This window comes from Eptatretus burgeri, chromosome 5, assembly GCF_056783735.1.
Source record: "Eptatretus burgeri isolate ZD-2024b chromosome 5, Ebu_testis_v1, whole genome shotgun sequence".
In the NCBI taxonomy this organism is placed as follows: domain Eukaryota; kingdom Metazoa; phylum Chordata; class Myxini; order Myxiniformes; family Myxinidae; genus Eptatretus; species Eptatretus burgeri.
Window position 1 is genome coordinate 93,039,667 of NC_140965.1, and position 22,323 is coordinate 93,061,989.

The window sequence follows — 22,323 nt, forward strand, 5'->3', positions numbered from 1 at the left end:
GATACATGGGTGGTGTAGTGTGGAGTGGAGTGGTGTGGTGTATCCGAGCCACGGGAGGAATCGTGGTGTGCTTAATGTCAATTGCCTATTGAATGGCGTGTGTGCTTTCATGCTTGTTTTGTACCATGGCTAAAAGTACAGGGTTAGGGTAGGAATCAGAATATGAATTAGAGATAGTTACAAGACCTCACTACAAGACTCACTCAACGCACTTCATCCCATTAACCCACGAGACATGAGGGGAGGAGACACTGCACGAAGACTGATGAAATAACTGCCTGGGGATCACTGTATGTTGGGTGCCATTGCCTTAGAGGCATGTGGTTTTGTAGAACCACAGCAATATTGAAGTTTCACATAGATTGATGCAGCGGTTCAAGAGAGAATTAAAAAATATATTTTCCTTCAATTCAACGTGGCTGCCAAACCATGTGCCCTTCCACTTATTCTTATCACGAGGATCACAAACATGTTTGTGAAGTTTCTCCTCAATCTGTCCAGCCGTTCTGGAGAATAATATTTTTTAAAGGTTTTAGGGTAAATCCAATATGGCTGCCAAACCATGTGACCTATGATGTCATTGGTGGGGATCTTTTTGTTCCTCACGGATAGGCGGTCATATCTGTAAAGTTCCGCCTCGATCTGTTCAGCCGTTTTAGAGAAGAAGATTTTTGAAGGTTATATTTACATATGTATGTGTATATATATATATATATATATATATATATATATATATATATATATATATATATATATATATATATGACTGCCAAACCACATGACGTCATAATTATTAAAACATTATACAAGAGTAGTTGCACCGATGGTGAAAATTTCGTGTCAATCCGACAAGCAGTCCAGAGAAAATAGATTAACAAAATGCAGACACACACGTACACACATATGTACGCAAATACGGGACCGATCAGTTAACCCTGCTTTTCACTTTGTGAGCTAGTTAGGATGGGGTTCTTCACTCAGGGAGTAGTTATTGCATGGAATGGTGTCCGTTGAAAGGTCGTGGCAGCAGAAACAGTAGTTCAGTTTAAATTTGAGTGAGATAGGTACTTTGTCCTATTGGGTGGAGAGGGATACATGGACATTTGTCAGGAGTGGTAGATGGCTGAGGTATAGATAGGTGATTAACTGATTATACTGCACATGTGTAATGATTGCGATGTCTGTGAGGGTCTTATCAAAAGCTGAATGCAGGCGGTGTTTGATCATTCATCACCTGAGAACCACCTTCACTCTCCCCCTCAAAAAAAAATTAAGAGTACTAAAATTATAGTGTGCATATACTAGGAGCACATCGTTACTGAATTCATGACCATGAATCCCTGTGCCACACAAACACACTTGTTGCAAGGGTCCTGATTAACAGGAGGGCCTGCCATCCATCGACCAGGTTGCTTTGTGTTATAATGTTTGGTAATTGATGATGGTATGACCATGCATTTTGGCCCTGTAGACTAGGATGTATTCGTTTTTATATGATCATGACATTCCACCTTTAGGATAAGATGCATGTTTTTTATTTGTTTGTGAAGCTTTGTTTGACAGCGTATTTTGGTCTTGGAGCCAAAGTACACATCCTTCGCTTTGTTGTGATGTTTGTTTGTTGTTGTGTGTTTGTATATCCCACAAATGTCTCCTGTTCCTCTTCTGCTCAGAGGTTCATCTGATCATGTGTTTGTAAGGGAGCTGCGCCAGTGCTGCAGAGTCTGACAGTTCAGCCAAGCTGACTGGTGGAGACTGCAAGCTGCCCTCTCATCGCAAGACTGGTGCTTTGTTTCCACCTCTCCTGATATCAATACTGCCTGGGAATACCTCCACACAAGCTTCCAATTACATTATAAGCATGGTCAAGGAATCTTATAATTGCAGTTGACATAAATTCCTTCCTTTTCTTCAACGGCCTGATCTCAGATCATCAGTTTGGTTTCAGACCAAGTCATTCTATCTTGGAAGTGTTGCTTCCACTCTCCCAACAATGGATGGAAGCCTTCAAGCAAAGATGAGATCAGGGCCATCTCTCTGGATATATCTCGAGTATTTGATAGTCTGGCACCCCACCTTGATCTCCAAACTCCCTGCTTATGGCATCCAAGGCCATCTTCTCTCATGTAAAGGCTGAAGTCTCCTCTCCATGTCAAGGCTGAAGTGTGTCATCCTGGTATTCTTCATCTTCTTCAATGATCTTTATGATTCCTTGGAAAATCCTGCTCATCTCCTTGCTGATTATTCCACTCTTTGCCATATCATTTCTCATCCTTCAGACAGGTATGTAGTAGCCGTTTCCCTTTCTATAGACCTTGATAGAATTAGGAGCTGGTTCAACACTTGGAATATGCCTTTTGACACACCAACAAATCTCACACACTCACCCTGTTTCTCTGAAAGGACCATCTGGCAAACCCTCCCATCTACTTCCTACACAAACCACACTTAAGGTCACTCCAACCTTTGGGCTTAAGTCAGTCCAACTCCAACCTTTGTGGTTAAGTCACTCCAATCTTTGTACCTCTCCATTAGCCATTAATTTTTCTTTGCAGATCATATTTCTCAGATAGCTTCCAAAGCCAGCCACTGACTGGGTATCCTCTGTTGTGCAAGATCTTTCCTTCTCCAATCTGAACTTTTGACAATGTACAAGGCCTTCATTCACAGCTTGATGGAGTACTGCTCTCCCCTTTGGGCTGGCACTCCTGTCTCACATTTCCCTTCTTGATGCAATGGAAAACAAGGCCCTCAAACTTATTGGGATCTCCAACAATGACGCTGTGTGTCTATATCTGTCACTTTTGCATCACAGGTAGGTTAGTGGCCACTCTGTATTCTATCCCCTCTGTTTTGTTTTTGAACCCTTTGCCCTCTCTTTGCTTTGTCTCTCCCAGGTTTCTGCAGTGTGCACACAATCTGCGAGTAACCCTCAACTCTACTTATTTGCTTCTCTTTTCTCTCACCTGTGGAACAAACTTCACCTATCTGCTCAGTCCCATTCTTCCCTCCTCAGGTCATCCTCCATCCTTACTCTTATCTCTTCTTCCACAAATGACCACATTCGCAAGTACTCCCTTTTTCCAGGTTATTGTGATTATTTTTTTTCCTCCACACCCTCACTTCCTCCCGTTTGTTATAGTTGTTGGTTGGTTTGCTGTGTTTCAGTACTAACCAACAAGTTTTGCCCTCTCTTCTTGCTGTGTTTCATTCAGCTTGTGTGCAGCTTGTTCACCCCCATGTGTCCTTCTCCCCTTGATCTCACTCTCATTTCTACTCTGCTTTTGATGTTTTCCCCTTTCCATTTTGTTCCACTCTTCCTTCCATTTTGCTCTCTCATGAGCTTCCATCATGTATGTAAAAAAAAAAGAAGTCTTTTATCCTTTTTATATGACATGGCCTAGAGCAGAGGTCCTCAAATATTTTTGATCATGGGCCAGAACCAAAAGACTTTGGCACCTCGCGGGCCACACAACCAAAGACATTTTAAACCAGTAGAGCACATACCTCCACCACGTAATGCCTGATCCACGAGAACATACCGGGCCCAATACATTGTAGAAATATCATGCCATACAGTACTGTCTGGTTTTTGGCCCTTTCAATCTTTCAATGATAAAGAATCACTTTAAAAATTTAATAATTCTCGTTCTAGTATCCGGACTTGGATCTTCACCAAATTGAATTGATTCGTCCTTGTGACACACCAAACCTGTCCAAAAAATTTCATCTGAATCCGTCCACAACTTTCTGAGATACCTTGTACACAGACAAACAGACAGAAAGGGGTGAAAACATAACCTCCTCCACCTTTGGTGGTGGAGGTAACTAGAGAGAGTTCATAAAACACAATACCCTACACTGTGTGATTTTAAATCACTAATCCTTGTTGATTTTAAAGAAAAAAAAAATGATTTTAACGATCGTTAAAAATTAATCCGGAAGGTTATTGCTATTGATGTCTACCAGAAGCAGTCCTGAATACCACCCTTATACACCACCCCATTGAGCCTTTATTTAAATTGAAGTCCTGCAATACTGGAGGTTCTTGTAAGTATTATGAAGGTGATTTGTTTTCTACACTCTTCAAGTATATAATTCAATAAAATAAAGATTGTAAAAGTCATATGAATAAATTAATTCCAAAATGCACCACCATTTTTCACAGTGTCTATTACATCACCTTATCTCATTAGTCACATTAGTGGAGGTTATTAATTTGCATCAATTCTGTGTTGGCTTCCAAATATTGTGTACCCAAATTCTCACTCCCTACACCTACCCTACAGTCACATACCCAACGGCTCCACAGATACTGTGCCTTTCCCACTTGAGATGGTGGAGAGGTGCATGTCGTATGGGTCCTTCGTGACATCCTTATAAACAGTAAGTTTCCTGTTTGGAATGATTTTCAATTTTGTTTGAGTGCCAGGCAGGCAGACAGGGTAAAAAAACAAAAGTAGGACCACTGGACTTGCAGCTTATGTGGGCCCTGGCCAAATGTTGCAACCAAAATTTGGTAACATTCTGACTGGTGGGTCTGGAGAAGAATATTTTTGAAGGAATTTATGTGATTTTCCCAAAAGTTTACAAAGGCCGCTATTTTTACACATTTCCGATCATGTGATGGGCATAACCTCCACATTTTCACATCAGGACCCTGTCCTAATGTTGTTACCCAAATTTGGCAGCATTCTGACTGGTGGGTCTGAAGATGATTTTGGAAGGAATTTACGTGACTGCCATTTTGACAAACATCCCTCGAGTGATTGGCATGGCCTCCGCAATTTAACATCAGGACCCTGTCCTAAAGTTACAACCCAAATTTGGTGGCATTCTGACTGGTGGGTGTGGAGAAAAAGATTTTTGAAGGAATTTATGCGATTTTCACAAAAATTGATGAAGTTGGCCATTTTTACACACTTCTGTGATCGGTCATGTGATCGGCCTTACCTCCACAATTTAACACCCCTACCCTGGCCGAATATTGTCACCCAAATTTGGCAGCATTCTGACTGGTGGGTCTGGAGAAGAAGATTTTTTGAGGGAATTTACTAAGTCCACCATTTTCACCTACTTAAAGTCATGTGAATGGAACAAGCTTTTCAATGCCTGTTATCAGTCAGGAGGGGAACCTTGCTGCCACATTTCAGCTGGATCGACCCAGCGGTTTGACCAGAGAAGTTGAAACAGGAGATGGATAGATGTACGGATAGTGCACGATGACAATGCTGTCTCTGAAATTCCAATTCTAGATTAGCTAATTATCTCAATCATCTCTGCACAGGTGCAATAGGGACAAAGGACAAACTCACAGACAAGGTATGGTAAAACGAAAAACTTGTCTTCCTATTCATGTTATAAATATATAATTCGATTTAAATCAGTTGTTCCTCGATCATAAATTGATAATACAGTCAGAGTGATGGACGGACAGACATGAACCAACCGATTAACCCCGCTTTTCGCTTAGCATGCGCTGGGTCACAAGTAAAAGCTCCATTTTGTGGACACCACTCATTAAAATATTGTTGTGGTTACCAAATTCGCAAACCACCATTCAGGTTCCTTAGGTGAGGTATCTCGGTAAGTGCATGTGTAGTTAGGCCCAAACCCGTTGTCTAGTGGGAATACATGTCATTTATGCGAGCTGCGACTCTTCAGGATAGCCGTTTTTCTTTTACTATCTTTATTTTGGACCAACCGCCATGATTACCACCACAACCACAACATCAACCACCAACCACAACACCGCTTCACCACAACCGCCACGACCTTCCCGTCACACCTCGCAACCGTAGCATCGCCACCGTTCTTGCCCCGCTGTGGGTACCGGTGTTGGACTCGTGCAGGGCGCACGTTGAACAGCGTGTACAAAATCATGGATTTTGTGCTTCAAAAACGGATCAAAAACGACACACGCCCACTTTTTGCCGTCCAATCGGTGAGCGAGGGGCGATTTGGCCCCGCCTCCAGAACGATCGATATATGCAAATTTGTGGATCAAAAAGCCTTCACGCCCACTTTTTCTCGGGCCAATGGGGAGCGAGGTGAAAGGTCAAAGGGAGGGGGTCAAAGGCGAAGCTACGGGGGGATAAAAGGACCGTGTTCGTCAGTCAGAGCGGCGTGGAAGTCTGGAGCCCGAAGCCTGCAGTAGCTGGAGAAGCTGAAGAGAGTCGAACGAGGAGAGCCCAAAGAAGAGTCCAGGGTGGAGAGTCCAGAGGCGGAGAGGCGGCAGCGGCGAAGGCAGACGAGGGGGTGCTCGCGACGGTGCCGGGAGCTGCACGCCCGAGGAAGGCCGGCAGCGCGACCTGGCCGAGGTGGAGACGCACACCAGGGATAATAAAGATCCTCTATACCCCGAGCATCAGCAACCCCCTCCTGTTTCCCCCCGCGCTGAGATAGTGCGACCAAGGGGGCCCCTTTCCCACCCCCTGCCAGACACCGTCCACGAGGCCCGCGGAGTGAGGCGCCATCGCCGCTCCGCGTCTCATCACCAGACGGGTAGGCGCGACCCGGTCTCGGCCTCAGGCCCGCCTCATCCTTGAGGGTATTTCTTTTCCTTGGTTTTGGGTATGTGTTGTCGGCGCCGTCTGTGAAGTAGAATTGTATAAGTGTTGCCGTGTGCTCGGTAGTCGGTATTAGCTCTGCACTGTGTTTTCACTTTTATATTTGCTTTTTGTGTAAATGGAATTGTGTTTTCTTTTTTTTTTGTGTGCATTTGGTGGAATTGTATTTGTGTGCTTCCCGTGTGCCGCGAATAAATGTGCTTTATTGTTGAACTGTTCTCCCGCTTCGCTTCGTCTTTTCCTCCATTGAATCCTCATCTTGCTTCACGTAAAGGGTTGGTAGTGGGCTGAATACGCCCGATAATTAATCGAACCGTCGAGGTCGACGATAACACCGCTCGGTTATTCTGATAGTACGGAACGGGTCGCTTAAGTGGCCCGTGTCCGAAGTCGACCTGCGGCGAGGTGCGATCGCCCGGTCTACCCTCCGCGTGGGTACTTAGGTAGGTCGAATTTGGCGAGCAACCCTATCCCACGCGGGGGCTGATTGGCTCGATCGCGGTGAGACCGAAAGGTCCACCCGTGACTGGTTCCCGGCGTTAGTCCGAGAGGGTCACGACTGGATTGTCCGTCCGGTGGGCGACGTGCCGCGATTCGAGTTACGTGGCCGTCAGCACGCCGGCGGGCGCGAATACCGCAACAATATTCTTGCATAAAAGTTTCTCTGTTTGCTCCCGATTCCTCCGAACATTCTTCTCTCAGGCAATTAGGGTCGTTAAGCATGAGTACTACAGTAACAACTGAATAAAATTGATAAATAGTGCCCTACAGTACCACGCGACCTCACCATCTGGTGTATATAACATGATGATGGGCCAACCTTCATTAGTGGGAACAAATAAAACAAATAGTTCATCAAAATACTGTATTATAATTATCGCAAGGCAAACTATGAACAGTCAGGGTAGTGCAGTGTATGTGAGCAGAGCAGTCACTTTTGCGTGTCCATGATCTTGTCAACCGAGAGTTACCCAGGCGGAGACACTGTTTTAGATCTGTCTGTGAGGTGGGAGTGATATTTGTTCTTGGCATACTTTATACTCTTGAAAGAACGTTGCCTCACAGTTGCCGAGCCAGTGGGGTAATTGATTAGGTGAGAGCTGATCGGTTATTCCCTCTAATTATGAGTGAGATGTGTTTGGGTCTTGTTTTCATTTATATATTTACTGCTATTGATATTACACGTGGTACATGCTCGGTGCATTTCTCTCTTTGCTGTCATTGATGACTCGCCAAAAAGTGATTAAAGCGATATGGCAGCTGAGGGTGTGTGTAGCATTGGGACTCTGATGTGTCTACTACTTGTGAATGATTTGCAGCTGCAGAGGAACTCGGGTCGAGTTTGAATCAGCAAAGGGCTTACCTTGTAGAGCCTTTCATGTTTGCTTTATGCAGCTTTCTTCAGCTGGAAGAGAATGGGAGGAGTCAATTCATTTGATAATCCCAGCATCTGGGGAAATTGATGAGGTCAGAGCTGATTGATAATTATCTCCTCCAATTACAGGTGAGATGTGATTGGGTCTTGTTCACACACACACACACACACACACACACACACACACACACACACACACACACACACACACACACACACACACACACACACACACACACACACACACACACACACACACACACAGACCAAATTCAGGACTCCAGAGATTCCTTTGCTGTGATGTATATTTGGGTTCATTGGAAAAGTGCAAAACCCATTGGTTGTTTACTGCTCAGTTGTTTCTACTCTGTCAAACAGCACACCAGTGGTTGATAGCTTGGCCATTACAGTCTGGTATGTTATTACATTGTTTCCGGAGGTTAAAAATATCGGCGGGTGTATGTGGCATTAGATCGAAGCATACTGGATGGCTCCCTAACATAAGGTACACATGACATTGCCAGGTTGATCGATGATGCAAAAAAAAAAAAAAATAAACAGTGCAGCATGTCTGTGCTGATAACACCAGGCAGATGGTACATGGAGATTGCATTTTCCTTTGATTCAAAGAGTTCATTATCTCCCGCATGAAAGATGGGTCTTTCTTCACCAAAATGCTTTACGATTTAAATATATGATGCTCTTTGTATCCAAGCGCTAGCCGGTATTGCTTCTTATTATGGATTTCAAAATTTCTGGCTCGGACTTCCTAATTAGAAAGTGGATAAAATATCTGATTATAGTGGCCATAATAGTGAGGAAATAACTCGAAATATCCAGAATCTCATCTGAATAGAGAAAATTGCTGGAGTTCAATTTCCCTGCGAATGAAAGGAGGAAGGGATGAATCTTTAGATATAACACCCCCTTTACACCCCTATGGTGCCTGTTTTTCAATAGCGAGACACTAAATCAGCTGCTTTATAATAAAAATATATGGTTATTGCTCTGTGGTCTGCTTCAAAGTGATAACATTAGAAGGAAGCAGCAAGATTCCCGAACCCCCTGCCTGGCAAGTGCGCTGTTATTAACATGTCCGCATAACGACTGCAATGATGGTTGAAAGCGATGGTTCAGCATGTGTGCAGTTGCACATCTGAGCTTGTATAGGCTTTACTGCCATACATAATCCGACCAAGGATTGTGGCTTGAACGAAGAGCCGATTTACGGAACTAAACCCAAATGATTGAGCATCGATTTTGGTTCGTTGTGTCAAATCCTCTCCCGTGATGCGTCCACCTTAATGAACTTGATGGGTAACATGAGATTAACGTTTGGTGCCAACATGTTTTCAGAAGGTGCAACACCATTAGCACTGCAATAAGCTTTAGCAGATTCTTTGAGAACGATTTTTTTTGAGGGGTGTTGCATTCATTGATGCAACTACGAAGAATGTGCTCTTTTTCTTCCGATACACTTTCGTCCTGTTTCATTTTCCATCACCCCATCCATCTCATCTCAATGATATGTCTGGCAGTGGCCATGTGAGCATGCATACTACATTAGGGTCACACTGAGCATCCATCCATGCAACAAAGAATGGTGAGACATCCGTAATATATTTAAATATGAGCAGGTAAGGACTAATATTGGCCACTGGCAGGTGCTACTTGTTCCACAGAAGCAGATGCTGCTGTGCCTTTACTGCACAAGTGAATTGGTCAGCTCTGGCCTTGCAAAACTAGCTGTGCTGTTTTTACAGATGGATCAATTTGTTACTTATTCTCTTACTGATTTCTTACAATCTTCTCTTACTGATTAAAAAGCCGTTATGAGAAAGTACAAATATTTTTGGGGGGAACAATGGAGCAATGACTCGAATATAAGGAAGACTTGCAGTGAGACATGTATCAGCAAGTATATATGTAAAGTAAGGGGTTAACCCATTTTCAAATGAATATCCACCATTATGCTGAATTAATACAAATGCACAAACTTAATAAACAAGAAATACAAGGCCATGTTGCTGTCCACCATTTATTTGAAGAATTACTCGACCTGTGTGTGATTGCCTATTAGATGATTGAGAGCGAGTTTTAAATTCAGAGCAAGAGCATCATAAGCAAATTTCAGATAGTACGAATGCCTAACGTAGAAGGGATTGATGAAATAAAACAAGGAAATTGTGCAGTTACGGAGTTAAAGATAGAATGCAAAAGAATTAATATGTAGAAAAATAATCACACAGCCATGCATGCTGATGTTAGTCATTGACTGTTTTCCGACAGGACACCGACCAACTGTTTTTTTAAACTGTCACAGCAACATTTCACGAAAACAGTCCTGAGATCGTTATGGTCTGAATCCTTAAGCATAATCGTTATTTTCGGAGTCACCGTCATAATTGTGGATCTTGTGACTATTTTATCTCCTTTCATTCGAAAGCATTTCAGAAATGGAGCTTACAAGTATTTTCAAGGAACCTCAACGCAGGAGGAGGCCATAAAGCCCATCAAGCTTGCGCAGTCATGTCAGCATCGTATTATTCTCCCATCTCCACTACTTCCAGGTACCCTATTCAACTCAATTTTAAAACCTTCCACTAACGCTACTGTCACTACTCTTGCAATGAAATAATTCCATGCATTCACCACTCCCTGAATGAAAGGCCCCTTGCCTTACCAGCCAAACTCTCCTCCTCTTTACTGTTCACCAATGCCTTGCAGTGTCAATTGTGCTGAAAAATCCTTCTGGACTAATTTTTTTTTAAGATACCCTTCATTATCTTAGTTATCTCTATAAGATTCCCTCACAATCGCCTCCTTTGTAATGTAAAAAGTCCTGTCTCTTTCAGCCACTCCTCATAGCTTCGTCTAGCTCGGCCCGGGATCAAATGTCTTGCTCTCTGCTGTACCCTCTCTATGGCAGCTATGTCCTTCCACAGATGTGGTGACCAAAACTGGACACAATATTCCAAAAGGAAAGCACAGAAGTCGAAGAGCACAATAAACCAATGTGACACTGAATTGTGATGTTGAAATGCTACAACAAGCAGATTGCGAGTTTTCATGCTAACTGTTTATGTTGTTTACATATTGCTTCCAAAGTGCTCAATCGAGGCTTTGAATCAATGCCGAATGGACTTTTTCTGAGAATATTGAGATATCTGAGTCGAGCATGCCAAGAGTTTAATTATTAGAAGTGGGCTGGCAGGATAGCTTACATGTACATACATGCACTTGCCTTTGAGCCGTTTTGCCTGGATTCAAATCTCTACCCAGCTATAAACTGTCCCCCTGGTGCTTCTCAGGCGGGATTAGACAGAAATGTGTGTGGCATCCTCAGATGGATGTTAAGCCGGAGGGCCTGTGTGACAGTCCTAGTGTGGGTGGACATCAAAGATCCCGTTCATGAAGAGTAAGTGGCTTATTGCCTACACCCTGTATGAAATTCCAAAATCCACTTATAACTTACAGGCTCTGCATCAACGGCACAGCCATGGCTCTCAGCAATGATGGAAACCCGCAGGTATGTACTGCACACGAATGAATGAAGGAATCTGGGGAAGCCCAACATGGTCCTCTACTTCAATTGGTTCATCTGATCATGTGCTTGTGAAGGACAACATCTCTCTAGCCATTCTCAGAGAACAGCCTCAGCACCAGAAAGTTTGGCAGTTCACTCAGGGAAAGTGGCAGAGACTGCAAGCAGCCATCGCACTTCATGACTGGTCTCCTATATCTACTGCCCTTGATATTAACTCAGCCAGGGTGTTCTTCCATATAAACCTGCTCTCCCTTATGCACAGATTTATCCATCTCGTCTTCAGTTATCTTACTCATCCTCCTGCCATGGGTACTCTCAATCTGGTGGTGAGGTAGTTGCCTTGAAACAACTTGCATTCTCCTCCTGGAAGGCAAATCCAACTGAACGCAACCTCAGATCATTCGACATGGCTCACAAGAAGTGTGTCCACTCTCAGGAGAGCCAGAAAACAACATGTCAAACCGAAAGATTGAACTTTCAAACTTGTCTCCTTCCTCTAAAACCTGGTGGCACGTTATTAAGTCGGTCTCTGGTGTATGCTCCCCTTCCATCCCTCCCTGACTTCAAATGGCACCACAGCAGACTCTGCTTGTGAGAAGGCTGAATGCTTCAATTCTGTTTGATATACTGTATATATTGTCGTGGACCCAGGGTTCAAGGCTTGCCAGGAGGGGAAGCACTCGGGTCCCTGCCGAACACCCGGTCTTGAATCCGCCAGGCACAGATAACTCCGCACACTGGCAGGTTGCTAGGCAACCACAAACGCTTATTGGCACAGCCAATCCGGACAGGGTTACTCCACTTCGTGTAGTACCTTACCTGCGGATGGCTGGCTAAGTGGGGTCAGTGCCTTCAGCGCACACTCGGATTACTGCCGAGCGTTCCAGTGAGTGTGCGCTGGCTGACAAAGACAATTATTGGGGTAGAACGTCCCGTCTAACCTTACTTGTACACTGCATCGGACCAATAAAGGAAAAGACAACCGAGACAGATTGGAAATAGCAGCAAACAATTATTTATTACAAACACACAAGCAAGCAATCATGTAAAAACAAGTATTTATAAGCAAGAAATCAAAAAGGCACATCAGAGCAGATTTAACCATAATACGTTTTCTTCTCCAATTTTATTGAAACAAAAAGACTTGGCCGTCATTCACTCAGGGACAAAGAATAAAACAAGGACTTGAAAATAAAATACAAGTAATGAATGGAGAGAAGGAAAGCAGTCTTTCCTTCTCTCCCTCACCTCACACAAATATACAGGAGAATGCAGAGGAAAATGGATGAGGAAGACGGGCAGTGGCGATGCGAAGTGATGGGGACACACAGACGCATCCCTGAGGTGCCTGGACCCAGTTGGCGAATCCCCTCTGGCGTCCCAGATATGCGAGCCAGATGTGCGACTCGTCCTCCTCTGCCTCAGATCCTTCCTCCTCAGTTCGTCATGGATGAGGTGTCGCCATTCACCCTCGTCATCCTTCGTGGCTGACTGGATCGAGAGGGCAAGATGACGCTCGTGGAAGGAGTGTTGTTTTTACACAGAAGCTCGACAACAACTGCTCGTGAAACCTTCCGTTCTTTTCCCTCACACGTTTTTGCTCCTTCCCTCACGAGCCTTCTCAGTATTTGAGTCTTCTGCCCATGAGAGCTTGTCCCGTTCATTTCTCCTTACTGCTTCCCTCAGAAAGGTCTGATGGTTCTTCGGGGTCTTTAAAGGCTGAGGTTGTGGATGAAAATACACTTCGGACAACCCAGGTGCCAGACTTGGCCAATGTGTTAAATTTTGCTGGTTGTCGGCCCAGCGGTCTATTCAAGATACGCCAACAGACAGACATCCGATGAATCTTATTTATTCCATTAGAATGTCATGCCGTTGTAGAAGGACGTATTGAGCTGCTTTACATAACTTAACATGGCATGCGTTTAAAACATATAGGAATTGTAACAGATTTTTTTGTCGTATCGTCGAGTCTTAAAGGGTCGACAGAATCTACAGTCTGAAGGGTCCTTGGGTCTTTTGCGTCCTTGGGGACTTTTGGGTCCTCGGGAACTTTTTGGGACTTTTGGGTCCTTGGGGCCTTTTGGGACTTTTGGGTCTTCAAAGTGCGAAGGGGTCTCAGCAGTCTAAAGGGTCAAAAGGTAAATTCCAATCGTGCGTAATTAATGAATAGACTACGTAATTAACAGACAAAAAGTATGACACACACATACATGCACACACCTCATCAATTTCCAGTAGATGCATCTTCAGAGGACGGGCATGGCATGGCAATTGCGAATAGGAATGTGCTGTACTCCACTTGCCATAGCAGATAACCTTGGCTTACCGCAGCACGAAGATGGTGAACGTATTATTTATTTAGTTCGGTTCCAATTGTGCGTGGAGTCAGGCCAGCTGTGCAGTGAGTCAATGGGTGGAAGACACAGTCTCACAGTTGGACTAATTAGGTGTGCTGGCTTTTGGCCGTTATATGTCACGTGATATCTGTTAACCAAATGAGATTACATATAAATGAAAAAGCCAGAAAAGTGATCTTTAAAGGCTCAGGTCGTGGATGAAAATACCCTTAGGACAATTCCCGAATCGGACTTGGGCTGTGTGCCAAATTTGGCGGTTGTCGGTCAGGCGGTCACTGCAAAAAACACGAACAGACAGACAGAGACAGACATCCAATGAATCTTATTTATTAGATCCCAGCAAATACCACCTGTCGCTTCGCTGATGGGAACACTGTGATGAGGGGAAAAAAAGAGGGGGTGATAGAGAAGGGTGGAGTGTGAATGAGGAGATAGAGGGGGAATGAGAGAGAAATGAGGGTGAAAGAGAGAGGAGGAAGGGGGAGAGAGGAGGGAGGGGGAGCGAGGAGGGCGAGAGAGTGAGGAAGGGGGGTGGGAGGGAAGCTAGTGAGAGGTGAGAGGAAGGGAAGGAAGACGTGTAGTGGAGCGTTAATTACGATTCCTACTGTCTCATCAAAATAATTCTGCATAGAATAACAGTGAAGATGGAAACAAAATAATGTCAGAAATCCATTTTCTACTAAAATACGAAAAATACCACCCAGAGACAAACACCGCCTGGACATGTCTGGAGATAAACACAGTCCAGAGGAAAATACCGCCCAGACGCGTCCGGAGCCAAGCTTTCCGGAGACAAACACCACTCGGACACGTATGGCGACAAACTCTTGTCTAGACATAAACACTGCCCAGACACAAACTTCCGTCCGGGCATAAACACCACCCGGATATGTCTGGAGACAAACTCCCTTCCGGACATATCTGGAGATAAACTCCAATCCGGACATGTCTGGAGACAAACTCCCAACCAGACATGTCCAGAGACAAACTCCCATCCTGACACATATGGAGACAAACTCTCATCCAGACACGTCTGGCAACAAACTTCCATCCAGACACGTCCGAAGACAAACTCCGCCTGGACAAAAACACTGCCCGGACACGTTCAGAGACAAACACCACTCATAAACGTCCAGAGACAAACTCCCATCAGGAGATAAACACCGCCTGGACATGTCCGGAGACAAACTCCCGTCCGGACGTAAACACCACCTGGACACGTACAGAGACAAACTCCCATCCGGACACATCCGGAGACAAACTCCGATCCCGACATGTCTGGAGATAAATCCCACCCAGACATAACCAGTAACCACGGTCCAGACATGTATGGAGATAACCACCCTCCAGACAGAATGACGGTCTGGATATGGAGAGAACGAGAGAGATGGGGCGTATGAGAGTACTCAGAGAGAATATGTTATGCTTTGTCAACAACACCAACACACACACACACACACACACACACACACACACACACACACACACACACACACACACACACACACACACACACACACACACACACACACACACACACACACTTGGCCGATATCGGTAATTTTTCAGGAATCCGCAGGTTGTAGTCGGTGTGATTACCGATTACAGTACGTACTGTACACAACCCAGAAACCTGGAGTAACTTTCACCGGAAAACACGTTACATTTATTTCGACGTTTCACGGAGATGGTCACAAACATTAATCTTTATAAACTGCTGCTTGTGACGGGTGGAAAAAATGTCCCGGTAATTGAGACAAGACGTTAATAGGTCAAACGGCTCAGAAATCGGCATCAAATATATTTTACTTTGAAACTCACAAAGAGAAACATTTAACCTTTGTAGAGGAAATCCAATAACCAAACGTTTTAGAAACAGGTGCGAGGACAAAGGAAAACCTGATAGAACCTCCATAAGGTTCGGGATGGAAGTTTGTAACCACCACGACGCCCGTAACCGGCATGGCATGTCCACACACCCACGGAGAGTCCGTACAGATCCAAATATACCCACATGTACCATGTCCGTGTGTGCTGTGTACCTACCTTTACCTTGTAGTTAGTGTCGCCTCCACATCCTGATCAGGACACGAACTGGACTGTAGGGCTTGGTAAGCGGCTTAAGCACTTCAAGGGGAACGTCTGGCTTGGCAAACGATTACCAATTGCCATCCCCAGCAATTTAATCCGTAGCTTCCACGAACAGGCATTCAATGTGAGTGAGGAAATCATTGCGGCCTGTTCCAAGTCAAGACATTGTTGAGCAGGCCAAAAACAACATGGCCGCTTCAGACCCAAGCGGAGGTAACCCAGGAAACACCTGAAGACCCCAAACAGCGAGGTGGCCGAGGATCGCCTGATGAAGGATGGAATTAAATAAGCCCATTAATTATCTTCAGAAGAGGTGTTTTAATTAACCCAAACAACCAATTTTCACTCTTGCACTTCCTTGGAGTTTTCGTAGTACGTATGCAAAGTTTCAGACTGCTCGGTTTCATGGTTTTGGAGTTACGGAGGAGACACACACTGACACACACTGACACACTGAAACACACACACACACACACACACACACACACACACACACACACACACACACACACACACACACACACACACACACACACACCCAAACACACACACACACCCAAACACACACACACACCCTTTTATTAGTCGAGAAACATTATAAATGTCAGTGTGTGTCCGTCACTGTCTTCTCCATAACTTCAAACCCATAAAACCTAGCGGCCCCAAACTTTGCATGCATACGAAGGGAATTCCAATGTGGTGCATGATTGAAAATTGGGTGTTTTGGTTAATTTATAATCGCCTTTTGAGGATAATTTAAGAGGTGTTCATCACGAAAAACCAAATCTCACCTTACGAAGATGGTGGCGTGCCATCTTGGTTAGCCTCTCCGTCAGCTTGCAAAAGTCTTAAGCCACCATTTTTTGGCCTGCTCAACAGTGCCATGGCTTGGAACAGGTCACAATGATTTCTTAACGATGAAGTTCATCATACCTCCTGTTCTTCATTGCATGGCGCTGAGCAACTGGCGGCACCTGGTGGCTGAAAGTGCGGCCCCTGATGTGCGGCCAATAATACACAAATGTGAAAACACCCCATCATAATCCACCATAAATGCTATCAAATTGACCTATTAGTTTCAAATGAGTGTTTCAACACGAAGCATAAAGTAGCATAACTACATCAGGATATGATTGCAGTATACAAACAATTATGCTTGCAGGCCAGTTAACCACAATTAAGAAGAGTATGTGGAGGTGAAACCTCATAGCAACCATTATGGAGTCCTGCAGGTGGTGTCACAGCTCTCACACTGATATTAATATCAGCAAAAGTGGCACCCCTCTAAAAAAAATAGTGAAGATCACTGATCATTCATTCTCTCTCTCTCTCTCTCTCTCTCTCTCTCTCTCTCTCTCTCTCTCTCTCTCTCTCTCTCTCTCTCTCTCTCTCTCTCTCTCTCTCTCTCTCTCTCTCTCTCTCTCTCTCTCTCTCTCTCTCTCTCTCTCTCTCTCTCTCTCTCTCTCTCTCTCTCTCTCTCTCTCTCTCTCTCTCTCTCTCTCTCTCTCTCTCTCTCTCTCGAATCGAGAGAGAATGAATCTCTCGATTCATTGCAATGCATGTATAAACTCTTGGAGATACCAGTGTTCATAGCTTTATTTACTTCAATCGATTGATTCGAATGGTTAATTTCTGCATGTGCCATAAGCTCGATATTCTCTTAACCTCAGCAGAATTTCAAAATTTAAACTTCTTTCTTGACTTCAAGAGTTATTCCGACTGCTAAAAAAAGTGTTCATTTGTCCAATTCGGACATTGCTTGGGTGTTTCTGGGTGCATGGGTTTATATGACCAATCGGTGATCACGAATCGCTTGCCAAGCCAGGTCAGGTATGGGAGCATGGTCCGGAGCAGCGCGTCGCTGCGTCCACTTTCTGCCAGTACTCCAGGGGCCTCCTTCTGACCATCCTCCAAGCAGATGCCTGGCCCATCCCCATCTCCTTCAGATACTGATCAACCAGTGACAACCATGAACCTCGTGGTCAGCCCATTGTCCCCCTCCACTCACAAGGCTCCCTCGCTGAGAGAATCTGGTGAGCAGGATCAGTATCAGGAAAATGAGCCACATGTCAATGCAGTCACAGCTGACGCTCATGGACGATAGGGATAACAGGGAACACAAAGTATGCAGGAACTATACAGGGAACACAAAGTCCGACCAGCAATAGCCAATGACCCTCCAAAAAGACCTGGTACCAAAGGAATTAAGTTTCCTTCTCAGAGTCCAAGTCTCACGTCCATAGAGCAAGACTGGAAGCATCAAGGACCTGAAGGCTCGAATTTTCGTCCTCCTGCACAGTGCCACATCCCATGATCCAGTGAATCCATGACTCCCCAGGTCCGACCCAGAAGTCTGTTCACCTCTGGCTCACAGCCAGCAGAGTCATGAATATCCATCCATCCATTGGGACCATGTTCTGTGCAGAGCATTGGTGCTGCTTAAGCAGTCTCCTTGGATATTGGGCACAATCCTGGACAGGTCGCCACTCCGACACAGGAGACCAGCAAGCTGGTATTCATTTTGCTGACCTCGGAAGGATGACGGGCAGAGTCAACTCCACCAGGTATTAATTCAACAGCCGAGGGGGATTTGAACTCAGGATCCTAGGATCCCAAGCCACCACCCCAACCATTAAGCCAACACCAGGCATACACATGAATATCACTGTCATGGTAAGTGAATCCCTCCGTGACATCAACATCCTCACCACAAACAGGAACAGACAAGATCGCAGCATCCAAGATGTCAATGAAAGCCTGGATCTTATTTTTGACCCAGGAAACCCCCAGTCCCAGCAGCTCTTACTCCTCATTCAGCACCCCGAGGGCCCCCAAAAGGAGATCCAGAGTGTCTGCAAAGATGACTGCATCAAGGTCAGAGATCTTGACATTCCCAAAAGATGCACCACAGCTTGATCTCTCCAACATCCTCTTCAGAATCCAGTCCATACAAGTGCTGAAAAGTGCAGGGGCCAGTACACACCCGTGACAAACTCCAGTAACAACTGGAAACAAGTCGGAGATGGTATCACCACATGTCACAGCACTCTCAGTACCAGAGTATAGTTCAGACATCAGATCGATCAGTTTTGGTGGCACCCCACGAAGAGTGAGAATCCTCCGGAGGACCTCCCGATTCACTGAATCAAACACTTTGCAGCGTTCAACATAGGTTGCAAGCAGCCCCTGCCAAAACTCTCATCTGTATTCGGTGAGGACCAGAAGAACAAGGATACGGTCAATCGTTGACCTCTTTGGTGTAAAGCCTGACAGCTCTGGCCACTGGAGCTCAAGCAGATGGTGGCGAACCCCATCAATAATTATCCAAACAAACACCTTACCCGTCAGAGAGAGCAGCGTCACCCCTCGGTAGTTGTTGCAGTCCTGGCGATCACCCTTCCCTTTCCAGAGAGGGACAACAAGGCCCCTCTTCCAGTCAGTTGTGATGATGCCTGTGTTCCAGGCAGACCACAGAACTGCATGACATGACACGAGTACAGCATTTCCACCAGTCTTGAGAAGTTCAGCATGGATGTCACTGATCCCAGGAGTTTTACCCCATTTCAACCGGTTCACCGCAGCCTGTATTTCCACTAACAAAGGTGTATCGCAGTTGATTGGAGGATCAGTAATAGGGATAGTAACACCCCTGTCATCCAGCGCAACAGCTGTTGGGTCAGCCTGGTACAGGCGCTCAGAGTAACTGGCAAAGCAAGCCTTCACTTTGGACTCTTCCGTCAAGAGCCCACCACCCTCCGATCTAACTGCAATACACCGAGGAATGGGCTTGGAAGTACACAATGCACAAATTCCCCTGTAAGCAGGACGAGAATTATTTGACCACAAGCGATGCTCACAGATTCCTCACACATAAGCCTCCTTGTCCACCTTCAGCACACACATTCAGTTTTACTCCTCACCTCCCTGAATCGCTTAGCTCTGCCATTAAGCTTGGCTCTGTGACTCTGATCAATGGTATCCAGTGTCCCTTGAGAGACAAAATTGTTCTTCGTCCTACGGTAAATTCCAAGATAGCAAAGTGTTCATTTGTCAAATTCGGATATTGCTTGGGTGTTTCTATGTGCATCAGTGTGACCACTCCTCGTTTTCATAAATGCCAAGGTGAGCCAATGAAAAAAGCCAAGAATTCACAAGGTTTCGGAAAAGCGATGATGATAGAAAAGCTATACGTCAAGAAAATCTCTAGAAAACCAAGACGCCAAGGTGAACAACGAATAGCCAAGATCTTGTGAAAAAGCCAAGGAGTGGTCACACTGATGTGCCTGGGTTAATATGACCAATCGGCGATTGCTAATCACTAGCCAAGCCAGCCGTTCCTTCTCAACCATTTCATTGGAGTGCCCACTTGAACACTCAAGCCACTTGGTGAGCACACTGCAATATTCACACTGTCACTGAAGATATCGATCAAATTGAATAAAGTTCAAAGTCAGTTCGCCTGCGTTTCGCCGTACAGTGCATCAGGCAGTTAGTTGAGTGGTGGTTCGCTCACTGAAAACGTGCAACTTCATTTTACATCACCTTTCCTCTTTTTGTGCGATCTTCTTTCATTATATGACACACCACTTTGGCATAGATAGATGCATATAAAAAAAAAAATTAAACGTTTTGTTTTTAAAAGTTTCTTCAACCATTTTGTTGGAGTGCTTGCTTCACCTGATCCACTTATCGAGTGCGCTTCAAGCTTCGAAGGTGGTTCGGCGTGGTGATATTTCCGTAGTTAGGAAGGCAAATGAAATTAAATTATTACAATGAGTGAAAATGTTTATAGTTGTCAAAAAGCAATAAATCTCCACATCAAGGCAGGATAGCTGCGAGAGACACACACTCACTCTAAGCTGTCCAGCCTGGGTTTGAAACCTCTCCCAGCTTACACTGTTGTCCCAGGGTTTCACTGGCAGGGTGATTCATCAATGTGTGTGCCATCTCCCAGATGGATGCGAAACTGGATATCCAATCTGCCAGAACTCCCCTTCTCCACTCTTCTCCCATCTCTCATCCCTCTCCCTCTCCTCTCCCATTCTCTCTCTCATCCCCACCTATCTCTCTCTCTCCCACCCCAATCCCTCTTTTCTTTTCTCTTCTCTTCTCTTCTCTTCTCTTCTCTTCTCTTCTCTTCTCTTCTCTTCTCTTCTCTTCTCTTCTCTTCTCTTCTCTTCTCTTCTCTTCTCTTCTCTTCTCTCTCTCTCTCTCTCTCTCTCTCTCTCACTCTCACTCTCACTCTCACTCTCTCTCAGTTTGGTTTTGAATTTAAAAACGTTAACCCATGTTGTGGCATGTACAAATCAGATTCACTGAGCCAACCAGAGTGATGCAATTGTTGCTGCATGTGTGACCAAGCAAGCATACCTGCAGTCCTTTGCCAGGTATATGGCATGGGTTTCAAAAGCTCCCGCCCGGTTTTATATATAACCTGGCTTTTTTTTTGTATACCAAGTCGAGGCTGTGTAAGAGCGAATACACAGAAACGTATAACAAGGCAAGTGACAAGAGGGCCAGGAGAGGGAAGCACAAAATAGTGGGGAACAAAGACAATAGGATATCTGTGGTAAGGAGAGGGATGGGGTGGGGTACATAGGGGTAAACAAGATGATACCACAGGGACTTTCAGGAAGGAAAACATGGAATTTGAAGGAGGTGAATTTGGGGTGGATTAGCAGGGGTAGAAAAGATCAAGATTTTGGACAGGGGAAGACATGAGATGCTGGTGAACAGCTGTTTTGAAGACTTGGAGGGAGGAGTGGGATTGAAGAGAGTGTGGGAGTTTGTTCCAGAGGCAGGGAAAAAGAGGAATGAAAGAATGAAGGTGAGCAGTGATTCTTGATTTGGGGAGTTTCACCAGAAGGGTTTTTTGGTGGACCTTGAGCACACAGAGGAAATATAGGGAGGACAGATCACAGACAGAGCAGGTGGGGCAAGGCTGGAGAGGAAACAGTAGAAGACAGACCACTGACCTGCCTCCGGTGAGAGAGTGAGAGACCCAGAGACACCTTCATCGCGGGAGATACGAATGATTCGAAAAGCCTTGGTTTCCACAGCGTGAAGTCAAGCGAGGTCTGAGGCAGGAGCATCACCCCAGAGGGGGGAGCAGTACTCCACGAAACTGTGGATGAAAGCTTTGTAAGTGGTTAGAAGCTCAGGTGCACCAAGGAAGGACTTTGCAAGTGGTTAGAAGCTCAGGTGCACCAAGGAAGGACTCTGCATGATGGAGGATGCCCAGTCGGCGCCTGGCTTTGGAGGCCAGCTTGGAGATGTGGCTTTCCCAGGAATGAGTGTGGCAGATAGTGAGACCCAACAGTTTGAATGAAAGGACTTCTTCAAGGGGATTGTTGAGAAAGTAGATGGGGGATTCCAGATGGT

General features: G+C 45.1%; 2 long non-coding RNA genes across 7 annotated transcripts in view; one reads left to right on the forward strand and one right to left on the reverse strand.

Annotated features, from left to right (window-relative positions):
* The window catches only part of LOC147026967 (uncharacterized), a 166,325-nt gene extending 149,503 nt beyond the window's left edge, over positions 1-16,822 (reverse strand). For 2 of the 4 annotated variants that reach the window (XR_015058576.1, XR_015058577.1), the window contains exon 1: positions 15,751-16,172. This is a non-coding gene — a long non-coding RNA (uncharacterized LOC147026967). Of the gene's footprint in view, positions 1-15,750 lie in introns of all 4 variants that reach the window. The other 2 variants (XR_015058579.1, XR_015058578.1) reach the window with 2 other exon arrangements.
* LOC147026968 (uncharacterized) overlaps positions 4,129-22,323 on the forward strand; it is an 80,471-nt gene continuing 62,276 nt past the window's right edge. Inside the window, exons 1-4 of one of the 3 annotated variants that reach the window (XR_015058580.1) lie at positions 4,129-4,386; positions 5,288-5,322; positions 7,889-8,073; positions 10,391-10,514. This is a non-coding gene — a long non-coding RNA (uncharacterized LOC147026968). The remainder of the gene's footprint in view (positions 4,387-5,287; positions 5,323-7,888; positions 8,074-10,390; positions 10,515-22,323) is intronic. The other 2 variants (XR_015058581.1, XR_015058582.1) reach the window with 2 other exon arrangements.